The sequence below is a fragment of the Prionailurus bengalensis genome, chromosome D3, assembly GCF_016509475.1.
Source record: "Prionailurus bengalensis isolate Pbe53 chromosome D3, Fcat_Pben_1.1_paternal_pri, whole genome shotgun sequence".
Taxonomy (NCBI): Eukaryota; Metazoa; Chordata; class Mammalia; order Carnivora; family Felidae; genus Prionailurus; species Prionailurus bengalensis.
The window spans coordinates 39,514,565-39,534,977 of NC_057356.1; the positions used below are offsets into that span (position 1 = coordinate 39,514,565).

The 20,413-nt window shown below is 44.1% G+C and overlaps 1 protein-coding gene across 4 annotated transcripts in view; it reads left to right on the forward strand.

Moving 5' to 3' along the window:
* Positions 1-760: 760 nt before the first annotated feature.
* DLGAP1 (DLG associated protein 1) overlaps positions 761-20,413 on the forward strand; it is a 900,656-nt gene continuing 881,003 nt past the window's right edge. Inside the window, exon 1 of one of the 4 annotated variants that reach the window (XM_043558382.1) lies at positions 761-1,139. The gene's annotated coding sequence lies outside the window, so the exon portion shown is untranslated. The remainder of the gene's footprint in view (positions 1,140-20,413) is intronic. The other 3 variants (XM_043558383.1, XM_043558380.1, XM_043558381.1) reach the window with 3 other exon arrangements.

Sequence of the window (20,413 nt, forward strand, 5' to 3'; positions counted from 1 at the left end):
GCCTGGCTTCCAAATAAATACACATGGGGGTGGATAGTGAGTGGGGAGTTTACTGAGGTCGGAGGACGGGAGGAAAAGGGATCCCTTCTCGTTAATACCGAGAGAACCGGTGGAATAAATATCGTGTAACCTAAGCCACACCCACCCACGCACCCAAGAGCCATCTTTGTGTAGACAAGGGAAACTGAGGTTCCGAGGAGTAACTGAAAGTAATGGCACTGGGTTTGAACGTCCGTTCGTGTGAGTCTACCCGGTCTCCTCCCTGGCGATTACTTCTTCGAAAATTCTAGTGGGGACCCCGAGGATGGAGAGGAGAGGACAGGAAACCCTCTCTTCGCCAAGTTGATCTCGTGTGTGAGAAAGAACTGTTGTTACGAGTTCCCCCGAGCCCCTGTCTTTAAAAGACAAGGTTAGGGACAACGGCTGGCAAGAGTAGAAGAGCAGGTTCAATTCCCCGGAGACTCTGCGCCAGGGAACGGACGGGGCACGCCCACTAACGCGTGGCCGCCTCTCGGTTCCGTCCCAGGCACGCGGGGCTTTCCCGTCGGTCCGGTTTGAATGCGTGTGAGTGCACTCGCCACCGGAAGGCTGAGCGGGCAGAGGCCGCAGGCCAAGAGCACGCTCCGGGAGAGGCCGGGCGCCTCCCCGCGGCCTCGGCGCACGTGCCTGGGCTGGGGCCAGGGCGAGTGGCCGCGCCGTAGTAGCTGGGGCGGGTGGGAGCGGCTGGCTCCGGGCCGCGGCCGCCGCCCGCCCGCCGGCTCCGGTGGTTGGGCGGAGGAAGCGCGGGACTCCTCCTCCCCACCGTATTAACATGCACCCAGGGGCGGGTGACCAGCCCAGCCTCGCCGCCCCAGCTCGCCGCGTCCCGGCGCTCAGCCTCCGCGCCAGAGGCGAGCGCTGCGCTCCGGGCGCCGCAATCCCGAGGACACGGCCTCTCCGACACCTCCGGCCCGGCGAAGTCGGCGGCAGCATCGGCGGGAGCGGTCGCAGCCGCCTCTGCTCCTCTCTCCGTTGCTTCCCGTCACCTCGCTGAGACCCTGCCCGGGCCGCGGAGACACCCTTTTTCGTCCTCCCCCCGAGGCTCGTGGGACCGACGGACGGACGCAGGGATCCAGGGCCGGACTGCGGGCAGCGGCAAGGTAACGCCGGGCTGCGCTGCGGGGCTGGGGCGTGCGCGCGTGGCGGCAGCAGCCGGAGCCCGGGCCGCCGCCAACCACCGCGATCGCAGCGCGCTGGGTGTCTCTTGACCGCCGCGCGGTCGCCGCTCCTCTCGCCCGCGGAGGGACGATGGGCTGGGCTCCCTTGGCCCGCTTCTCCTTCGCCATCCGCCGCCTGGGGCGCACTCCCGGACCCCCTGGGGACCCCGGGAATCCGGGGGCCAGCGCGCCCCTCTCCGGGCTTGTGGTCCTGGCTACTCCCTCTTGGGGCCCGGGGAGGGGACGGATTTCTAATTGCGACAGGGTCCTGGAAGGGGGAGGGGAGAACACTAGTTCCCGTCATCTCCACCGGCCAAATTCACACCTCCCCCCGCCCCAACCCCCGGTGCACCTTGCAGGGGAGGAGGGGGCTGCTCACTGCAGGGGAGTTCTCGGCAGGCTCCTGGGTCGTTTGCCAGGCAAGTTGTTGCACTTGGGTTTTTAGGTGACATTTTGGCTTTGGTTGTGGAGAGAGCCTCCTCCCGTGTGTGTGAGTGTGTGTGTGTGTGTGTGCGCGCGCGCGCGCGCGCGCGTTAAGAGAGAAAGCCAGAGAAACAGAGACACAAAGAGAGACAGACAGAAGCTCGCAGGGGGAGAACGAGACACAGAAAGAGAGACACACACAGAGGACGGGATTCAAGGGGGAGGTCACTGTAGAGTCGCCCCCCGCCCGCGGCCGAGGCCAGTTCCCGGCGAATCGCGTGGCCAACCTTGAGACGCGGTATTCAGTGAATTGAATGAGCGGGGCTGGAGCGGAGACCAAACCGGGACTTCTCCTCCGGGCTGGGAGAGATAACAAATTGCACTTTCATTGAGGGGCGGCTGCAGCTGCGGGAGGGACCTTCGGAGGGCCGCTGGGAGATGAAGACCCTGCATTCAGGACTCCGGCCGCGGCGCTCGCTCCTCGAGGAAGGCGAGCTGTCCCTGCTTCACCCGGTGGCCCCCGGGAAGCCGTGGGAAGCGGCGACCCGCTGTTCGGGTGCCCGCGCCCCGAGACATTGAGTGCCTGTACCGGAGCTCGGCTCGCGCCCTCGGCTCCCGGGCTCGCCTTCCTCCGGGCCACTAGCGCTGCGGAATTTTCTGTCTGAAAACCGGAGGGGGCGTGCGGAGGGGAGGGGGTATGAAGTGGCCAGAGGGCCGGGACAGGGACGCGGGTGGGTAGATGTTATTTCTTTTATGGACCCAGGCAGGACTCTATGTACACCCCTGACACAGTGAGCCTGGCTTGGGTTCCTGAGAGATCGATGCTTCCTGCCTCCCTTGGCATAACATGGGAAGTTATGGAATTACAAAGATGAAAGACATATAATTAAAGTAACAATTAAGAACAGATCTTTATCTTTTATGGTGTTCATGAATCATGAATGGCTTTGTAAAGTGAAGGATCGATCTGAGTTGTAGTCAGGCACTGGGATGAGGAATGTTTAGAGCTAGGAAAGCGATTTTAGGACCCAGTGCAAACATCTTGCCAATTTATTTTTACCAGGGAGGACCTAACTGCTTTTTGAATGTTATTTATAGCAGAATTTCAGTTTCAGGAAGCAACTTTCTATTGGCCAATGTAATTTTGCATCTATAGCAATAGTCGTTATTCCAACTTGGACGGAAATGACATAGAAGCAAGAAATGTTAGAAGTGTCTCAATTTACATAATGTCAAAAGGATAAAGTTTTTTCTCAAATGTTTACAAAAGAAATTCAAAGCCATAAAACCACGTTGCATATATCTATACAAAATATATGAAATTTAAGTGGTCAGGTCATAAAAATTACTCCGTTCAGAAAATTTATATTCTGGCATAAAGAGGAAATAGGGAATTTCATGGAATCTGATATCAGTAGCTGTGGTATTAATTTCCTTGGATGTATCACTTCAGTTTAAAGTTGCAGCAGGTGAAGACACTGCCTTGCAATATTACAAGTTTCAGATCTAAAATCCCAGGACTACTTTTGAAAAACAAAACAAAACAAAACTGACTCGCTGAAGAGAAAATGCTACTTGAATGAGAAAAGACTTGAGCATATTTGCAAATATAGGACATTAAAAAAAATATACCTGTCTTTCTATTTCTCTGTATGTTTCCATTAGGGTTTCTATTCTGTTTCCCAAATGAAGTATCTTATTTCAAATATTGTAGGCAACATAAATGTTGGCACAATGAACTGGTTAAAAGATTCCTTAAAAAGCTGTGAAGTGATTTTCTGACAAAACTCTTCAAATAACACATACGCAGTTGTGCTTTTGAGATAACAAGTACATGAGTTTTCCCTATGGGGAATTTTCTTTAATTTCTCCTCCAACATAAATTTTATTCTGCCAGGACTAAAGCCTTGATGAAACATGTCAGTAATTATGGAAAGCAAGACCTTCTTCTCAAAATATTGCATACCCCATATAGAGAAATAGCCTAAAACTAAGCGGTGTTCTACTTTCTAAATCCTTCTAAGCTTAAATGTCCTTTGAATCAAACTTGGAAAGATGGGTTGCATGCATTTTGATTTAACTCTGTTAGGCATGTGTGCCTTCATTCCATATAGCCAACTAGATTCATTATTTTTTTAAATATAAAATTAAAACTAGGAGGAGGGAAGCTGAGTTCATACTAATGACTCATTTAGAGATATGTAGCGTGATAATAGTTTCAGCTACAACTTAATTGAGGCAAGGGCCATATTCTTTGTATAGCAACTTCTGGAAACAAAAAAAAAATCAACATTCTGATTTCGATTTCATATAATATTTTGAATTGAGAAAGAATAATCACATGCTATCCAAATGAGTGTTTTTATAGTGAAGTTTGTGTGATAGACGCCAACTCCCACGATCGTGTCTTCTTGATTATTCCCACAATTAGCTCCACCCTTTATCAGACCAACTCTGTTCCCCGCAGAAGTTTTCCTTAGGAAGCATTCATCGAACTGGAGGATTTTTATGAAGAGTTCATCTCTATAGAAACCACACTTGCCTCTCTTTGCCTAATTTAAGGAAACAGTGCTGTTGTAAGTTCTTTTGTTTCTTTTCTCTTTTTCCTTGGTAATTATTCCCCCCCTGCTAAAGGAGCAGCACCAAGGAAAGCTGAAAGGCTACCCAGACTTTTCAGAAATCTCAACACGCCCCACCCCCTACCTCTCATATTTACTATCTATGCCTTACGTATGTTGTATGTTGTTCGCTTGATGTGTTTTTCATTTTAAAGAAGCACAGTCACAAAAGACAGAAACACAATCACAAGAAGGCCCTTTTTCTAGCATTCTAAACATTTTTGTGCTGCTGAGATGCTTGGGGTTTCAAAAGCACTCCATGTCTTATGCTGTCTTTTATTTCCAGAGGATCCTAAGAGCTTGTAATTCTCCATTTTCAAAGAAAGGGATCATTTCACTGCCCATTCCCCCCACCCTTAACTTTCTCCCTGCCTCCTTTTTATTTTTATTTTTTTAATGTTATTTATTTATTTATTTATTTATTTTGAGAGAGAGACAGACAGACAGTGCGGGGTAGGAGTAGAGAGAGAGGGAGACACAGACTCTGAAGCTGGCTCCAGGCTCTAAGCTGTCAGCACAGAGCCCAATGTGGGGCTCGAACTCAGGAGCCATGAGATCATGCCCTGAACCGAAGTTGGAGGCGACTGAGCTACCCGGGTGCCCCTCCCTACCTCCTTTTGAAATCATGGGGAATTTGTAGCCTGGTTCCTGTTACTGCCCAATGGGCCTGGCTTTCACAGATGTGTGGTCTTTCAGGAATTAGAGAGACGTTCCTTCTACCACAGTCCTTTGCTTTCGTTTATTAAACATCTGCTGATAACTCACTGCCTGACGTACCAGGTATCAGTTCCTTTGCTTCTAACACATATTTGTCTTATGCAAAAAAAAAAATCCTAATAGAAAAGTAAATATTAAAAACGTGTATAACGTACCATTAATACATAAAGCATTCGAGCGTTTGTGTACATTTACTACACACACACGCGCACGCACACACACACGAGGTTGGTATGGCATATGAGTTGTGTTGACCCATCAATTTTATATTCTTCGTTCTAGTGAATGGCAGGGGCCGGACAGCTGGTGTGCCGGTGAGAAACTAGAGTTATTCTCTTCCTTTATGGAGTTAAACGTTGGTGTTTATTGTTTTCGCCTTCCCGTAGGAGTTCATGATTTGCAGGTAAGAAGTGCTATCCCACTTCGGAAGACCAGCTCATGCACAGGAGGCCCTCTGGCCAACCAGCCGTAGGTTTCTGGCCCAGATTCTTGGACCTTTTCTTGGGTAGATGAGAACCAGTGAAACTGGGATGTGATTGCCCCCCTTGGGGCTGTTGTGATGAGGGATCAGGCTTCTGGATCTGCTGTGCATCTTGGCTCACAACGAAACTGTTCATGTTTATATTCTCTTACCAGAGTTTGCTCACCCGATGTCACTGACAATTTCTAGATCCCCTCTCCACATGTTTTTGTTGGGTGTGCAAGCAGCGACACAAAAGCAAGCCACGGAGAGTGTAGTTTGGCGGTGTGTGAACTGCCCCATCCTGCCAGATTTTCTTAGTATTCATCAGAGCAGGGGCTTATCGAAGCCCTGGATAAGCAATTAGGAAATGAGGGTTCCCGTTAGGGCCGGTTCCCTCCCCAGCTTGTGTGTCCCAGTCCGCACCCTCCCAGTCTGCACCGGGAGGGCTCAGAGACATTTAAATGGCTCCCTCAGGCAGCTTGTGGGGAGGTCTCTCTCTCTCTCTCTCTGGGCATGTTTCCAGCTCTGCCGCTTTGCTCTGTGACATGGTTTTGGCTAATTTGAAAACATCTGCTAGAGTAACTTCCCTTTTCATTCTACTCCTGGAGACCGTTTATTAGTATATGATGGGAGGACTGGCATTAATCTTTGCTCTGACCTCAAGATTACACCCTTTCTCTGGAGACCCTTTCTCCCTCGGTTTCAATTTCAGTGGAAACTCGGAGGGAAGTCTATTTCTGGACTAGAAATCTCCCTGCTAGATATCACTGAGATTTCTTTACAAAACACACGCTGCAGTTTCAGAGGCAAATGGCATTTTGATCTTGTCTCAGACTTTGCAAACAACTATTCCATGATATGATTCATCATACTACTCTAGTAAAAAGGCAATGCGTAGTCACTCCCTTGGAAGCTCCTTTCCCAGACATTAACCCAGAAGCAAAATAACCTTTCAGTCTTTCAAACAGGGATATTCTTTTCCGTTAGAGCTCAAGGGGTGGGGAGGTGGGAGTGGGGTAGGGGTGGGGAGGGACCGGACCTTGAAGCAGTAACATATTTAGAAGTTGATTGTGTGAGCCCTTGCCCAGGCAATTTAGAGAATCGCTTGGTTCTATAGCTCCTGTGAAGCAGCATAAGATGTCTTTTCCCCACTCTCCCTGGCACACTGTTTCTTACATTATTTCCTCTTTCCTAGACCTCAGCTGAAAATTTAATCAGTGAGGCTCTCCAGTTGAATGCAGCTTTACCGCTTTATACTTTTCTTCTTTTCGCGGTCCGTTTCCAGTAAATAACGATGCTTTGACTTCTATGATTATCCTATCAACTATCTTCCCCACTGAACTGTGCATTCCATGGGATCAAGGACTAAATACAGCATTTCACCAAATGTCAGCAGGGCCCAGCACAGCCGCTGGCACTCAGTAAGTGGTCAGTAAACAGCAGTGAAGTGAATGAATGAATAAACCCATGAGGGGATGCAGATCTGTACTCTATGTAAGGGCCAGAACCCTGAGGGTAGTATCATGTGGCTTTTAGAGGCCCCCTGCCATCTTAAATCCTGCATTCTCTACTCTGATAACACCTGGAAGATACAGGCCTGATCCCGGCGTGGCCAACGTGGGCTGGGTTAGTTTGTGCTAGTTTCCCAACCAGGGAAACTGCTGGAATCTGGAGTCTGCTGCAAAAAGTGAGGGAGGTTCTGAAGTAAGACAGGGATTAAGAAACAAAACAAATAACACAAAAACAAAACCTCCCATCCCCTCTCCTTCTTCCCCTTTCTTACTTGAAATAAGCATATGAATAGCTTAACCCCCCACCTGCCTATGTTTTGAGTGCCCCCCCTCCCAATGTAGCACTAGCTCTTTTCTCCCTGGCCACCCCAAAGGACTGAGCACTCCCTCCTATGTCTCTGTGGAATCTGGTACACATTTCGTAGTTTTGTATTTCATTGTCCGTTTGCGTGCCTGTCCACCTCTAGGAGACCGTAAGCTCAGAGACAATGGTGAGCATAGGAGGCGCGTATGGAAGGACATTGAAAGACTGAATCAGACCACAAGGATGAGAGACCAGTCTAGCAGGAAGAAGAGAAGTGGCTACAACCGACTTTCTTGCTTGTGCCTGATTTCTGTATATGTCCTTAGAACCTGCGTGGGGCGTGGCTCTCATTCATAGGTGATGCTGGAATCTGCCACTTAAAATGAGGTGGACTCACAGCCTTCTGAGTAGTTTCATGATTTTTTTTTTTTTTATACTAGTTTCTGGCCAGGCTTGTAGTATATTCCGTCCCACTCTGTGCTTCTGAGATCTTGGATGATGTGGTGAGGTGGGCCACCCTCGTGGATACGCTTAATCTGACACGTGACACCCTGCTTTCGATGCTTGATCCACTGTTCAGCCCTAAATGAGGAAAAGTAAGACTTAACACGGACATGGCTCATGTTGCTATAAACTATGATGTGCAATAATTTCTCCAGATCTGTTTTTCTTTTATTGATGTTTTAAATTATCTTGCTTTGATGATAAGAATCCTAAGGGATGTAGATGGTCGATGTAGATCTTGGCATGGCTATAGCCCCCACATATGGGCAAACAGACAAACAAAATTAGAATATCTCCTGTGTACTCATTAGCGTGCAGAATACAGAAGTGGAGACACTGTTCAAATCCTTGGGTGGCTTAAAATCTAATCCAGAGGATAAGATTAACATGTAGAAAATAATTAGTAAGAACATGTTATAAAATCAAATGAAGGGCTCAAATGTCTGAAACCAGTCATACTTATCCTGGGCTTTTAAGGAATGACAAAGCTCAACAAAGGACGGGATCCTTGGATCCGTCTTCCTGGATGGGTAAGAGTTAAATGGAAGGGATGACTTTTCAGCTAAGGCAAAAACATTTACAAAGACATGGAAATGCAAACCAACTTGGTGTATTCCTGGTTCAAGGAGATGGTTCTCTGCTCTGGCTCCCCTGATGCATTTGAATTAGACCTGGAGATGAATTTGATTGAGAAGCATGGAGAATGTTTAGAGTTGACAGGAACCTTGAAGGATTTGGAAGAGACAGTGATACAGAGAAGTGGCTGGCCTCTTAAACTGATGGAGGTAGGTCCGTCTACCACCAGATGAGAACCGAGAGGAGGCTGTTGCATTAATTGGGGCATAAATGAAGGGAACCAGGTCTAAGGAAGTAACCATGGGAGAAAAGAAGACATGAAAAATATTTCGGAACAAATTTCAAGTAATATTTGACTCATTTCTCTTTTACCCTATACCTGTGTTGCAAACTTTTGTTCAATTCTTTGTTGTTAATTACAGATTATTGTGAAATATTTTAGTAACACCAAAAAATTAAATATTAAAATAAACACCTATGTATTCACCCCCCTCCAGATGGGGAAACAAGTCATTACACATACTGTTAATACTCCCAGAGTCCTCTTTCTCAAAGCATCTCTCCCCTCAATGGTACTCTCTATAGAGGCATACCTCCGAGATACTGCAAGTTCGATTCCAGATGACCACAATAAAGTATCACAATAAAGCGAGCCAAATGAATTTTTTGGTTTCCCATTGCATTAAATTATGTTTACACTATGCTGTAGTCTACGAAGTGTGCCATAGAATTATTTCTAAAATAGACATATATATGCGTACCTAAATAAAAAAAAATACTTTATTAGTAAAAAAAATACTATATTCTGAGCGTCCATCAAGTTGTAATGTTTTTGCTGGTGAAGGGTTTTGCCTTGATGTTGTGGCTGATGACTCATCAGGAAGGTTGGGGTGGCTGTGGCAATTTCTTAAAAGAAGACAGCGATGAGGGGGCCTGGGTGGCTCAGGTTGAGCGTCTGACTTTGGCTCAGGTCAGGATCCCACGGTTCATGGGTTCGAGCCCCGCATCCAGCTCTGTGCTGTGAGCTCAGAGCCTGCTTCAGATCCTCTGTCTCCTTCTCTCTCTGCCCCTGCCCCGCTCGCTCTCTCTCTCTCCCTCAAAAATAAGTTAACATTAAAAATATTGTTTTTAAAAAGAAGACAATGAAGTTTGCCACATTGATTGACTGTCTCCTTTCGCTTGAAAGCTTAGAGGTCGTTGTACGGTTGTTAACTTTCCTAATTTCAATGTTGTTGTGTCTCAGGGAATAGGAAAGCCCAAGGAGAGAGACAGGGATTGGCTGGTCGGTGGAGGAATCAGAACACACGATGTTGATGGATTAAGTTCATCATCTTGTGTGTGTATGGTTCATGGTGCCCCGGAACAATGACAAAGTGATGGCAGAGATCACTGATCACTGATCACCATAACAAATATAATAATGAAATGGTTGAAATATGGTGAGAATTGCCAAAATGGGACAAGAGACCTGAAGTGAGCAAATGCCATTGGAAACATAGTGCCCAAAGATTGGCATAACGCAGGATTGCCACAGACCTTCAATTTGTAAAAAAAAAAAATGCGATAAGTGAAGTGCAATAAAACAGCATATGCCTGTACTGAATTTTTGTGTTTATCATTCACATGCATTTCCTTATGCTTTGCTATGTATGTGTGTACTTAAGCAATATAGTCTCACTTTGCTGTTTGTAAACTATATAAATAGTAAATTGCTCTGTAGTCTTTTTCACCTTACTTTAATGGATTAGTGTTTTGTGGATATATGTAGATCCTATTTAGTCATTTCTACTGCAGTGTGGTATTCCATTGCATAATATATCATGTTTAATGTATCAGTCTTCTGTCAGTGGGCAGTCAGGGTATTTTCCAACAAGGCTGCCGTGAACATTCATAGATATACATGTCTTGTGCTAACAAAGGAGGCTTTCCTTAGCATATCTCCTTAGGAGTGGAATTATGGAAGGGTGGGATTTGTGCCCTCACCTTTAGTGGATAATGCCAAATTACCAAAAAAGTATTTAACTCTTTATACTCCCATCGGCAATCTAGAAGAGCCCCCTTTCCCTCATAGCTTTGCCAGTATTTGGTGGTCCATTTTATTTTTTGCCAGGATCATGAATGTGAAATGATGGCTCCTTGTAGTTTAAACGTGTTGCTTCCTGACCGACTGTTAGTAATGTTGACTATTTCTTTCCTCTGTTGATTACCATTCAGGTCTCTTTGGAATGCTTATTCATACATGCTGTCCATTCTCCCACAGCTTTAAAAAAGAGGTTATTGATTTGTAAGAGTTATTTATATATTGTGAATACCAGAGTTTTTCTGTTATCGGCATTTCAGCAATCTTCTCCCCACTGGTGGCTTGTCTTTTCATTTTTATGATGTCGTTGGACGAAAAGATTATTTTATTTTACGTTAAGTTCCAGTGTAACTAACCATGTTCTATTAATTTAACATGTGCGACATAGCGATTCAACAATTCTATACATTACTCAGTCCTCACCATGATAAGTGTACTCTAAGTGCCCTTCACCTGTTTCATCCACCCCCCTCCTCCCTCTCCTTTGGCATCACCATTTCTCCATATTTAGGAGTCTGATTTTTTGGTCTCTTTTCCTTTGTTCTGTTTCTTAAATTCCACGTATGAGTGAAACCATATGGTATTTGTCTTTCTCTGACTGACTGACTTCACTAACGTTATACCCTCTAGATCCGTCCATGTTGTTGCAAATGACGATGTTTCACTCTTTTTTTCTTATGGCTAGTATTTCACTGTGTATATATGCCACATCTTTATCCATTATCCATGGATGGACGCTTGGCTTGCTTCCATACCTTGGCTATTGTAAATAATGCTGCAGTAAACATAGGGGTGCATATTGCCTTTCAAATTAGTGTTTTTGTATTCTTTGGGATAAGTACCCAGCAGTGCAATTGCTGGATCATATGGTAATTCTATTTTTGATCTTTAAAGGACTCTCCATACCGTTTTTCACGGAAGCTGCACCAGTTCGCATTCCCACCAACAGTGCCTGGGGGTTCCTTTTTATCCACATTCTTGCCAACACTTGTTGTTTCTTATCTTCTTGATTTTAGCGTTCTGACAGGTGGGAGGCGATATCTCCGTGCGGTTTTGATTTGCATTTCCCAAATAAGTCAGGGTGAGCATCTTATCATCTGTCTGTTGGCCATCGAAAATCATCTTTTAATTATATATTTACTTTTTATTAAAAAAAAATTATTTATTCATTTTGAAAGTCGGGGCACCTGAGTGGCTCAGCGAGTTAAGCGTCTGACTTCAGTTCAGGTCATGGTCTCGCGGTTTGTGAGTTCGAGCCCTGCTTCGGGTTCTTTGCTGACAGCTCAGAGCCTGGAGCCTGCTGCAGATTCTGTGTCCCTCTCTCATTCTGCACCTCCCCTGCTCATGCTCTGGCTCTCAAAAATAAATAAATGTTAAAAAAATATTTATTTTGAGAGAGAGAGAGGGACAGAGAGAGAGGGAGAGAATCCCAAGCAGGCTCTATGCTGTCAGCATGGAGCCCGATGAGGGGCTCGATCTCACAAACCGTGAGATCATGACCTGAGCTGAAATCAAGAGTTGGACACTTAACCAACTGAGCCACCCAGGCGCCCAAAAAAAATCTTTTTAAAATTTAAAATCGATGCATTTTTTATTGTTTATGGTATAGATAAGATATCTTATTTAAGAAATCTTTTCCAATTCTGAAGTGATAAAGGCATCATCCTTTCATATCTTATAAACTGTTAAAGTTTCATTTTCTCGTTTAGTTCTTTAAGACTTTCTTACCAATGGTCATTTTATTTTTTTTATTTTATGTTTTTTAAAGATTCTTTTATTTCTTTTATTTATTTTTTGAGAGAGGGAGACAGAGAGCAAACTGGGGAGGAGAAGAGAGAGAGGGACAGAGGATCTGAAGCAGGCTCCAGGCTCTGAGCTGTCAGCACAGAGCCCGTCGTGGGGCTGGAACTCACGAACAGTGAGATCACGACCTGAGCCGAAGTCGGAGGCTCAACCAGCTGAGCCACCCAGGCGCCCCTCAGTGGTCATTTTATAAAGCCTTTTATTATGTTACAAATTTGGGCAAGACATACAACTTCTTTTGGTCTTAATTTCTTCCTGATGAAACGAAAGTTTGGAGTAGTTGTGTTGTGTGAATTCTGCGGATGCTGCTTGACTTTAGGGCTTCATCATTTTATGCGTGGGATACACAGGAGTCTCCTAATGGCACTTCTTGTCTGCAGGGTCTCCTTCTGATTACACCTGGATCTGGGCTGACTTTTCAAAGAGCAGTCAAAGTCTTTGTGAGGCTCCTCAGACTTTGTCCTTGAGACCACGAGGACGGCAGTCACATCCCTTTGCACTTGCCTGCATCCCGTAGATCTGAGCACAAACCAGGACCACAGTTGGCTGTCAGACACATGGGTGGGATGAATGCCAGACACACAGCGGGCTCCCTTTGTTGCTTAGCTCCATTTCTTAACCAGCCCCTTACATGGAACCTCCTTTCTGCTATAGCCACCCCTACTTGTCATGACTGTGCCATTCTGGCCATTCTCTCCTCTTTATTCCTTTTCATGTATTTTGAATTCTGTCTACTTGACAGATTCTCCTAGGGCTAGGACAAGGAAAGTCAAGGATTCTTTCCCCTTTCATGTCCTTCTAGATAGTTTGAATGTTTTACCACACGCAGGGATTTCTTTTAAGATGGTTGTTTCAAAGCCCTCTATCCTGGAAGGCTGGTCAAATCTCACCTCTCACATGAAACGTTTTATTATTTTATTTTATCATTTATTTTATTTTATTTATTTTATTTTATTTGGAAGTATTTATTTATTTTCAGAGGGGGGAGGGGCAGAGAGATACTAGGAGAGACAGAGAATCCCAAGCAGGCCCCATGCTGTCAACACAGAGCCTGTTGTAGGGCTTGAACCCACAAACTGTGAGATCATGACCTGAGCCAAAATGAAGAGTCAGGTACTTAACTGACTGAGCCACCCAGGCGCCCCACATGAAGCATTTTATAACTCTAGCCCAAGGTAAACCGTCTTCTGAATTCGAGTTGCATTTTTCTGGATCATTTACTGTTTACATTTTAAACCTTTTGTGTGAATACTCCTAGATTTTAAGCTCCTTTAAGGGATGTGTTTGCTTAGGTAGCTTTGTATCTCTCTAACGCCTAAGAACAAGAGCCAGAAGAGTGGGTTTTCAATGGGTCATGGTTGCTTTCTTGAAGATTGGTAATCAGCTTGTGGAGATGACATCAGCCGAGTGGAAATTTAGAGTGTGAGGACACTGGGATTAATGGATTGCTGGAACATAATAAGGATTTGGGAAAAGAAGCTCATTCTTAGTGAACTGAGCTCTATTTTGTGTATGTGTGTGTGCATGTGTGTATGTGTGTATGGTTTTTGTTGTTGTTGTTGTTTGTTTTTGTTTTTGTTTTTTGGAGTTAGAGAGCTTGTGAGCAGGAGAGAGGGGCGGAGCATGATAAGCATGTGGGATAAGCTTGATCCCACAACTCCAGAATCACGAGCTGAGCCAAAATCAAGAGTCAAATGCTCAACCAACTGAGCCACCGACGTGCCCCTGTTTGTGTTGATTTTTGAGACAAATATTGGACATGTCCCCTTGGCAACTTGGAAAACATTAAAACTGAGGGTTTTTTTGTGTGGGGGGGGGTGCCTGGGTGGCTCAGTGGGTTAAGCGTCTGACTTCAGCTCAGGTCATGATCTCATGGCTCATGGATTCAAGCCCCACGTCGGGCTCTGTGCCGACAGTTCAGAGCCCCAAGCCTGCTTCGGATTCTGTGTCTCCCTCTCTCTCTGCCCCTCCCCCACTTGTGCGCGTGCATGCGCGCGCGCGCTCTCTCTCTCTCTCTCTCAAAAATAAACATTAAAAAAACAAAACAAAACTGAGTTTTAGGAAATGACAAAATTTGAGATGGTGACTAGGGAATTATTGCTGGAAGGTGATCAGTAGACTCATGATGTTAGCCGCTGTTTCTGTGTTCCAGATAGGGGTGTTCCCCCAACTCCCATCCTGATTCTACTATCCTGAGTCATCTAACTAGCTAGACGACTTTGGGCAAGTTAATTAATTTTTCTGAGCCCAGTTTTCTCATCTGAGAAATGAGGATAATTAAATTTACATTTTGGAATTTTTTTTTAAATTTTTTTTTCAACGTTTTTTATTTATTTTTGGGACAGAGAGAGACAGAGCATGAACGGGGGAGGGGCAGAGAGAGAGGGAGACACAGAATCGGAAACAGGCTCCAGGCTCCGAGCCATCAGCCCAGAGCCCGACGCGGGGCTCGAACTCCCAGACCGCGAGATCGTGACCTGGCTGAAGTCGGACGCTTAACCGACTGCGCCACCCAGGCGCCCCTACATTTTGGAATTTTTGAAAGGAGTAAATGAGCCAACCCATGCAAAGTATCTGGCTCAATGGTGGGTTCATGGTGAGCACTTAATAAATGTTGTTATTAATGATATCTTTTATCTGTAAGAGCTACTACCAACCAACCTTTTTATGTCAAAGTAGCACCAAGAATTAAAAAACAAACAAACAAAAAACTTGTGTACTCATGAAATAGTTCTTCTCTTGTAGAAAATTCCTGGAACTTATTTCATAGTCCTTTATTGTCTGTCACTGGTGACAGACAAGTCACTTATAGGATACAACTTTCAGTGTTGCCTTGTATGCTCCATATGCTAAATAAATATCTATAGGGAAAGAAGCCCCCAGCCCCGACAGCCCAGCCTTGTCTGATGCTGCGAGGAGATGACAAAAAAACATCAAAATGACATCCTTCTTCCCAAGGCAGAGGAAGTGTGTGGCAATTCAGTTGTGAAACAGTTCAGTGCATTTCAAGCAACATCCAAAGTGTGAATTTTAATTTACTCTGACCAAAGTACGTACTGACTGTAGGACAGGGAAAAAATCCAAAGGCTAACCCAGAAAAAGGAAGCTTTGCTGGCTCCTTACAGAGGAGCATCTCCGTGAGGTCATGGTGAGCCCTGAGTAGTTGCACATTGGCAGGTGGGGCGCACATGTGTTCGGATTGCGTCCACCTTCCCTGCCCCGTGGGGTGTATCTTCTGCCTCCCTGTCAGTGTGTGTTCAGTCAGCCCACAGTTTCTCCTGGAAAGGGCTCAGTGGATGAAAACCAGTAGAAATCAGAATGAGAACTTCAATAATTGATCAGGTGGAAGAATTCTGTTTGTTTGTTTGTTTGTTTCATTAAAGGACATGTTTCTGGGCAGTTGTATCTACATTATTTGGGCTTAAAAATGTTTTAATCCATTACGGTAACGCAATATTTCTTATCTTGTGATTTAGGTTTAAAACCCCATAGAACCTCATGCTAAACACTTTTTCTCAAGGAAAATACTTTTTCTCAAGGAATTCTTTCAGGAATTCCTTTTGAGTAGAAATGCTGGCACACAGAAAGTGTCTTGAGATGCTCCCTAGAGAGATGATAAAGTCACATTAAATGCAGTTTAAATGTTGGCAATACTAATTGACAGATAAGGCGTGTTCTAAAGATGTGCTTATAAGATGAATCTTTGTGGGCATCAAACAGGATTATCCCATAGAAATTGTGCTATATGGCGGTGGCTGGTTTCTAAGATTAAATTTCTAGAGTATTTTTAACGCATTTTCTACAAACAGTATTACTCTAATGAATACCATATCTATCTAAAAGTCAGGACTTTATGAAAAACAGGAATTGTACATTTGGACTGGGAATACATATTACTCCTACCGTGGAGTTAGGGGCTCCCCGCTTCTGCTGCTGGTCAGATACTGGATGATACTCCAGCCATACTCACAGAGCTATGGTTTCCATTGATCCAGGACCGGAATCCATCGAGGGGATGACGGAACCTAAAGTTCTTACTCATTGACGCTCATAATTGTTAAACGTCTACGTTTACATAAGCTACTTCTCTACTTAAGTTTGAATGAGGAAGAAAACTCTAGTGTAGAGCAAGAAATATATGTCACTGATAAGTCAGATGTCAGTGGGTTAAGAGTGATAGGTAGAACTGTATTTCTTTGTACTTAGGTCATTTTTGCTAGATTTTTTTTCTCTGCATTTCAGATCCTGAAGATGCCCACTATGGGATGGTGGGAATTACCAATTCGTTCATTCACTCATTTAACCAACAACAATTTATTGAAAACTTAGTGTATGCCAGGCATTATTCTAGGTGCTTTGAATTCAGTCTTGAACAACAAGGACAAAAGAGACATGCCCTTGAGGAATTTACAATCAAGAGGGAGGAAACAGACTATAAACAATAAGCATAATGAATACTTCTTTGACAGTATTAGGACGATTAACAGCTTTAAAAAAAGGATCAGTGGAAAGGGATTATCGAAGGAATAGATTCTCAACAAAAAAGTAGATTCTCTGATAGATTTCTGGTAGAGAAGGAAATGAGGTGTTTTTTTGGTTGGTTGTTTATTGTTGGTTTTTCTTTGTCTGTTTGTTTTGAACTCAGACCTTCACTTGAAATGTGAGGATTTGACAAGCCTCCAGGCGAGGTGTGGGATTATTTTCACTGCTGTGTCATTTTCCCTTCTCTGTTTTAACAGCTGTCCCTATGCTGCTCAGAAATGGTATCTACCATAGCGCCTCATAACTAGTTGTGGTTTTTAATCTCCCACCATACTATGAATTATAACATAAAGCATGTTTCTCATAACGTATCTTCCTGCAACAATACTTCTAGCATAATAATGGTGATTGCATATCTTACTGAAGCCTTGCTGCACGCGAAGCACGTTATGCCAGCCCCCTGTAGCAAGTGATACACTTTATGGAATATACTCTTAGACCACAGAGCTTCCATGGCTAGAGCTGATCATTGAACTGAGGTCTGTTAGCGCTAGGTTCTGTACTCCCCTGGTGCCTAACCCAGTGCCTGGCACTTGGCTGCCCTCCCTCCAAGAGATGTAGAGTGAAATGGGAATCAAATAAGCTGTAATGTTGTGAAACTCCTAACTCTCAGAAGTGTGAGTCCGGTTGCCTGCAAGTTATAACCTCCTCTAGTTTTAAATCAATTGACTTTACAGCCTAGCTGACCCAAGAAAGCAGTAGTTACTTGGAAATTTCTTAAAGGGACACTTTGCTTATTTTTCTTTAATGTCTTCCTCCTGTTTCCATAGATCTCATACTTGGAGAACACACAAGAAATAGAATTACTTCTGTTGAAATCACGATCTTCTAGTTGGAAGGCAAAACTACTTTTGTTCTATAATGTCCGCCATAGTAAAGAGTCTCAGTGGGTCCTTTTTTGTTTTTATTTTTTCTGAGTTTTCCCTTGAGTTTCACTAGTACCTGCTTCAGTGGGTTCTTTGAGGATGCAGGATTTTGATGACGTCAAGAACCGAGTGCATAAATAGGCTGTGTCTGGCTTGACATTTGCTTTCTACCTGTTTTCTCCCTACTTGTCAGAGAAATTTTGCGTGACAGAGGTGAATCTCAGTGGGACCTTCTAGGGGGGTGACCATCTGCTCGCTCTGAAGAAAATCAGTCCCTTCTTTCCAGGAAAGGGTCTGTTGGCTGCACGAGAAACTTGAGCTGTTTCCCATTGAGTAATCTACTTGAAAGGACAAATGAGAACATTCCTCAAAGACAAAGAAGCACAAACACGGATGAGGTCTTCAATAGGGAACACACTTTAGAGAACACAATTAAACCTGACACATCTGTTACAAGATTCAGATTAGGACTTCGGTGGCGAGGGGAAACAAAGATGTTAGATCATCCTCCTAAGATAGCCCTGAAAGAAAGAACTTCTTGCTTCTCACTCCTTAGGGTTCTTTGCAATCCAGCCAGATGGAATTTAAAAACGTCCAACTGTTTAAGTACACATTGGTAAGTCAACATTGTTATATCCTTAACTCCAGAACAAGGTGATTCGACTGACTTATAAAGCAGTGGAATGCTCCTTGAGTGTTTTTTTTCCACTCTAATTTTCTAAGAAATTGGCAAGTTGACTGTATGAGAATGTCTAAGTATCTCTACCTCAGATAAAGTATATCTGTATATCTGCCAGCAGATAACAAGCTGAAATGAAGAAAGGTACGTGTAAAACTGAATGCCTTTTATGAAGCATTTTACAAATGAAATATCTTAGATCTTTCTTCCCGTGTTTCTATATAGATCATCTCTAATGCTTTTTTGTTTAGGATTTACACCTGACCCCAGATGCATTTGAATGTCCTGACTGACAGAGCACATAAACTTAGTGAAAGTTCTAGACAGGTACTAGTAAACGTAATGTGCTAATAGTAACGCATTAATTTGTTGAAGACAGAAAATAAATGGCCAAAGGCTTGGCTACGTGTTAATCTACAGGGGTCCTACACTGAAATTCGAATTCCATTCTTATTAGACATGTTCTTAAACTTAATTTGCATACACATGTATGGAGTATACAGAAGTCAGAACATTTTATTAGAAATTCTATAATTGAAATGGAGACATTCACATCAGACAGTCACATATGTTCAGGTAAAAGTGTAAAAGCAACACATATTTGCTAAGGTATTTTGTTCCATCCGCCTGGAATTTTGCCTTGTCCCTCCTCGCGACTCCTTTTCACGTGACTGCTTTTTTTTCCCCTCATTGATGCCATTCTTTTTTTTTTTTTTTAATGTTTATTTTTGAGCGAGCACAAGTGGGGTAGGGGCAGAGAGAGAGGGACAGAGGATCTGAAGTGGGCTTTGCTATGACAGAAACAAGCCTGATGTGGGGATTGAATTCATGAATCAGGAGATCATGACCTGAGCCAGAGTCAGACGCTTCATCAACTAAGCCATTCAGGTGCCCCCATTAATGCCATTCTGGACCACCATTTGAAAAAGGCTTCAACCTGCCCCCATTATTCTCTTTCTCAGCAGCCTAGCATAGAGTTTCTTAATAAAGATTTGTCAAATATTGGTTCTTAAGAAACGTTTTTCCAGAGAGTGAATAGGAGGTACCAAATTCCCAATAATTTACATTTCTTGCTTATAATAACAAGACATATTTGAACATGAAGTTCAAGTCATTATTAGTGGAAGAAGTTGAGTTTAAGGTTGTGGCTTTAAGTCTGAATCCTACAATTATGTCAACTTCTAGTAAGTGTTTGGAAATCATCATCAGAAATAGCATCATCCCTATTTCAATGAACTCACCAGCTAATGGGAAGGAAGGAAAGAGTAGGATTCAATCCACTGAGGTTAGTAGGGTGATGGGATGTTACATGATGCTGGGGCAGGACTGAACAGGGTCACCAATTCCGCAGGTGAGTCTTAGGGAGGGAGGGTTTCTCAGAGATGGGGATCAGTGATGCAAAGGAACATCAGAGTTGGGAAGGAAGTACAATAGTCTTTACTGAGCCTTGTAAGGCAATTCACAGGAAGCTCCTTCTCTTCCTACCATTACCTTGCCAACAGCAGTGAGCATGTACCTCTCTCAAGGTCTGTTTGCCCTTGTGTCAACTGATAGGGACTAGTATTCGGTGTGCTAAAATGCTAATATTCTGTGCACTATAATTTCAGATGAGCCTGGTGTTCCACAGAGGTTTCAGTGACATACAAAATACGCACTGAAGTCAAATACTTTACAAATCATATGATTATAATGATGAGCAGGCTAGGGATCCAGCAGTTAAATTTTGAAACATGAAGAAGCCTGCGGAGGAAGCTTGAGTATGTTTTACGTAAACTATGTTGGTAGTAAGTGTAACAACAGAAGTTGAATATGGGCTATATTTTTTTGGGGGGGGGAGGGGACTATGGGATATATTTTGGGAGAGGGAGACTGATAAATGTGATGAAGGGAAAATGGGAGAATAAGGGCAATGGGGTTGGTGTTGGGGTAAGTAATGGAGTGGTGTTTGGGGTGAGTAATGTGGTGGTGTTGGGGTTAAGTAATGGGATGGTTTTGGGGTAACCACAATCAAAATGGGGTGGTATTGTGGGTAAGTAATGAGATGATGTTGGGGCTTAAGTAATGGAATGGTGTCCAGGGTAAGTAGTGGGGTGGTATTGGGGTAAGTAATGGGGTGTTGTTAGGGGGTAAG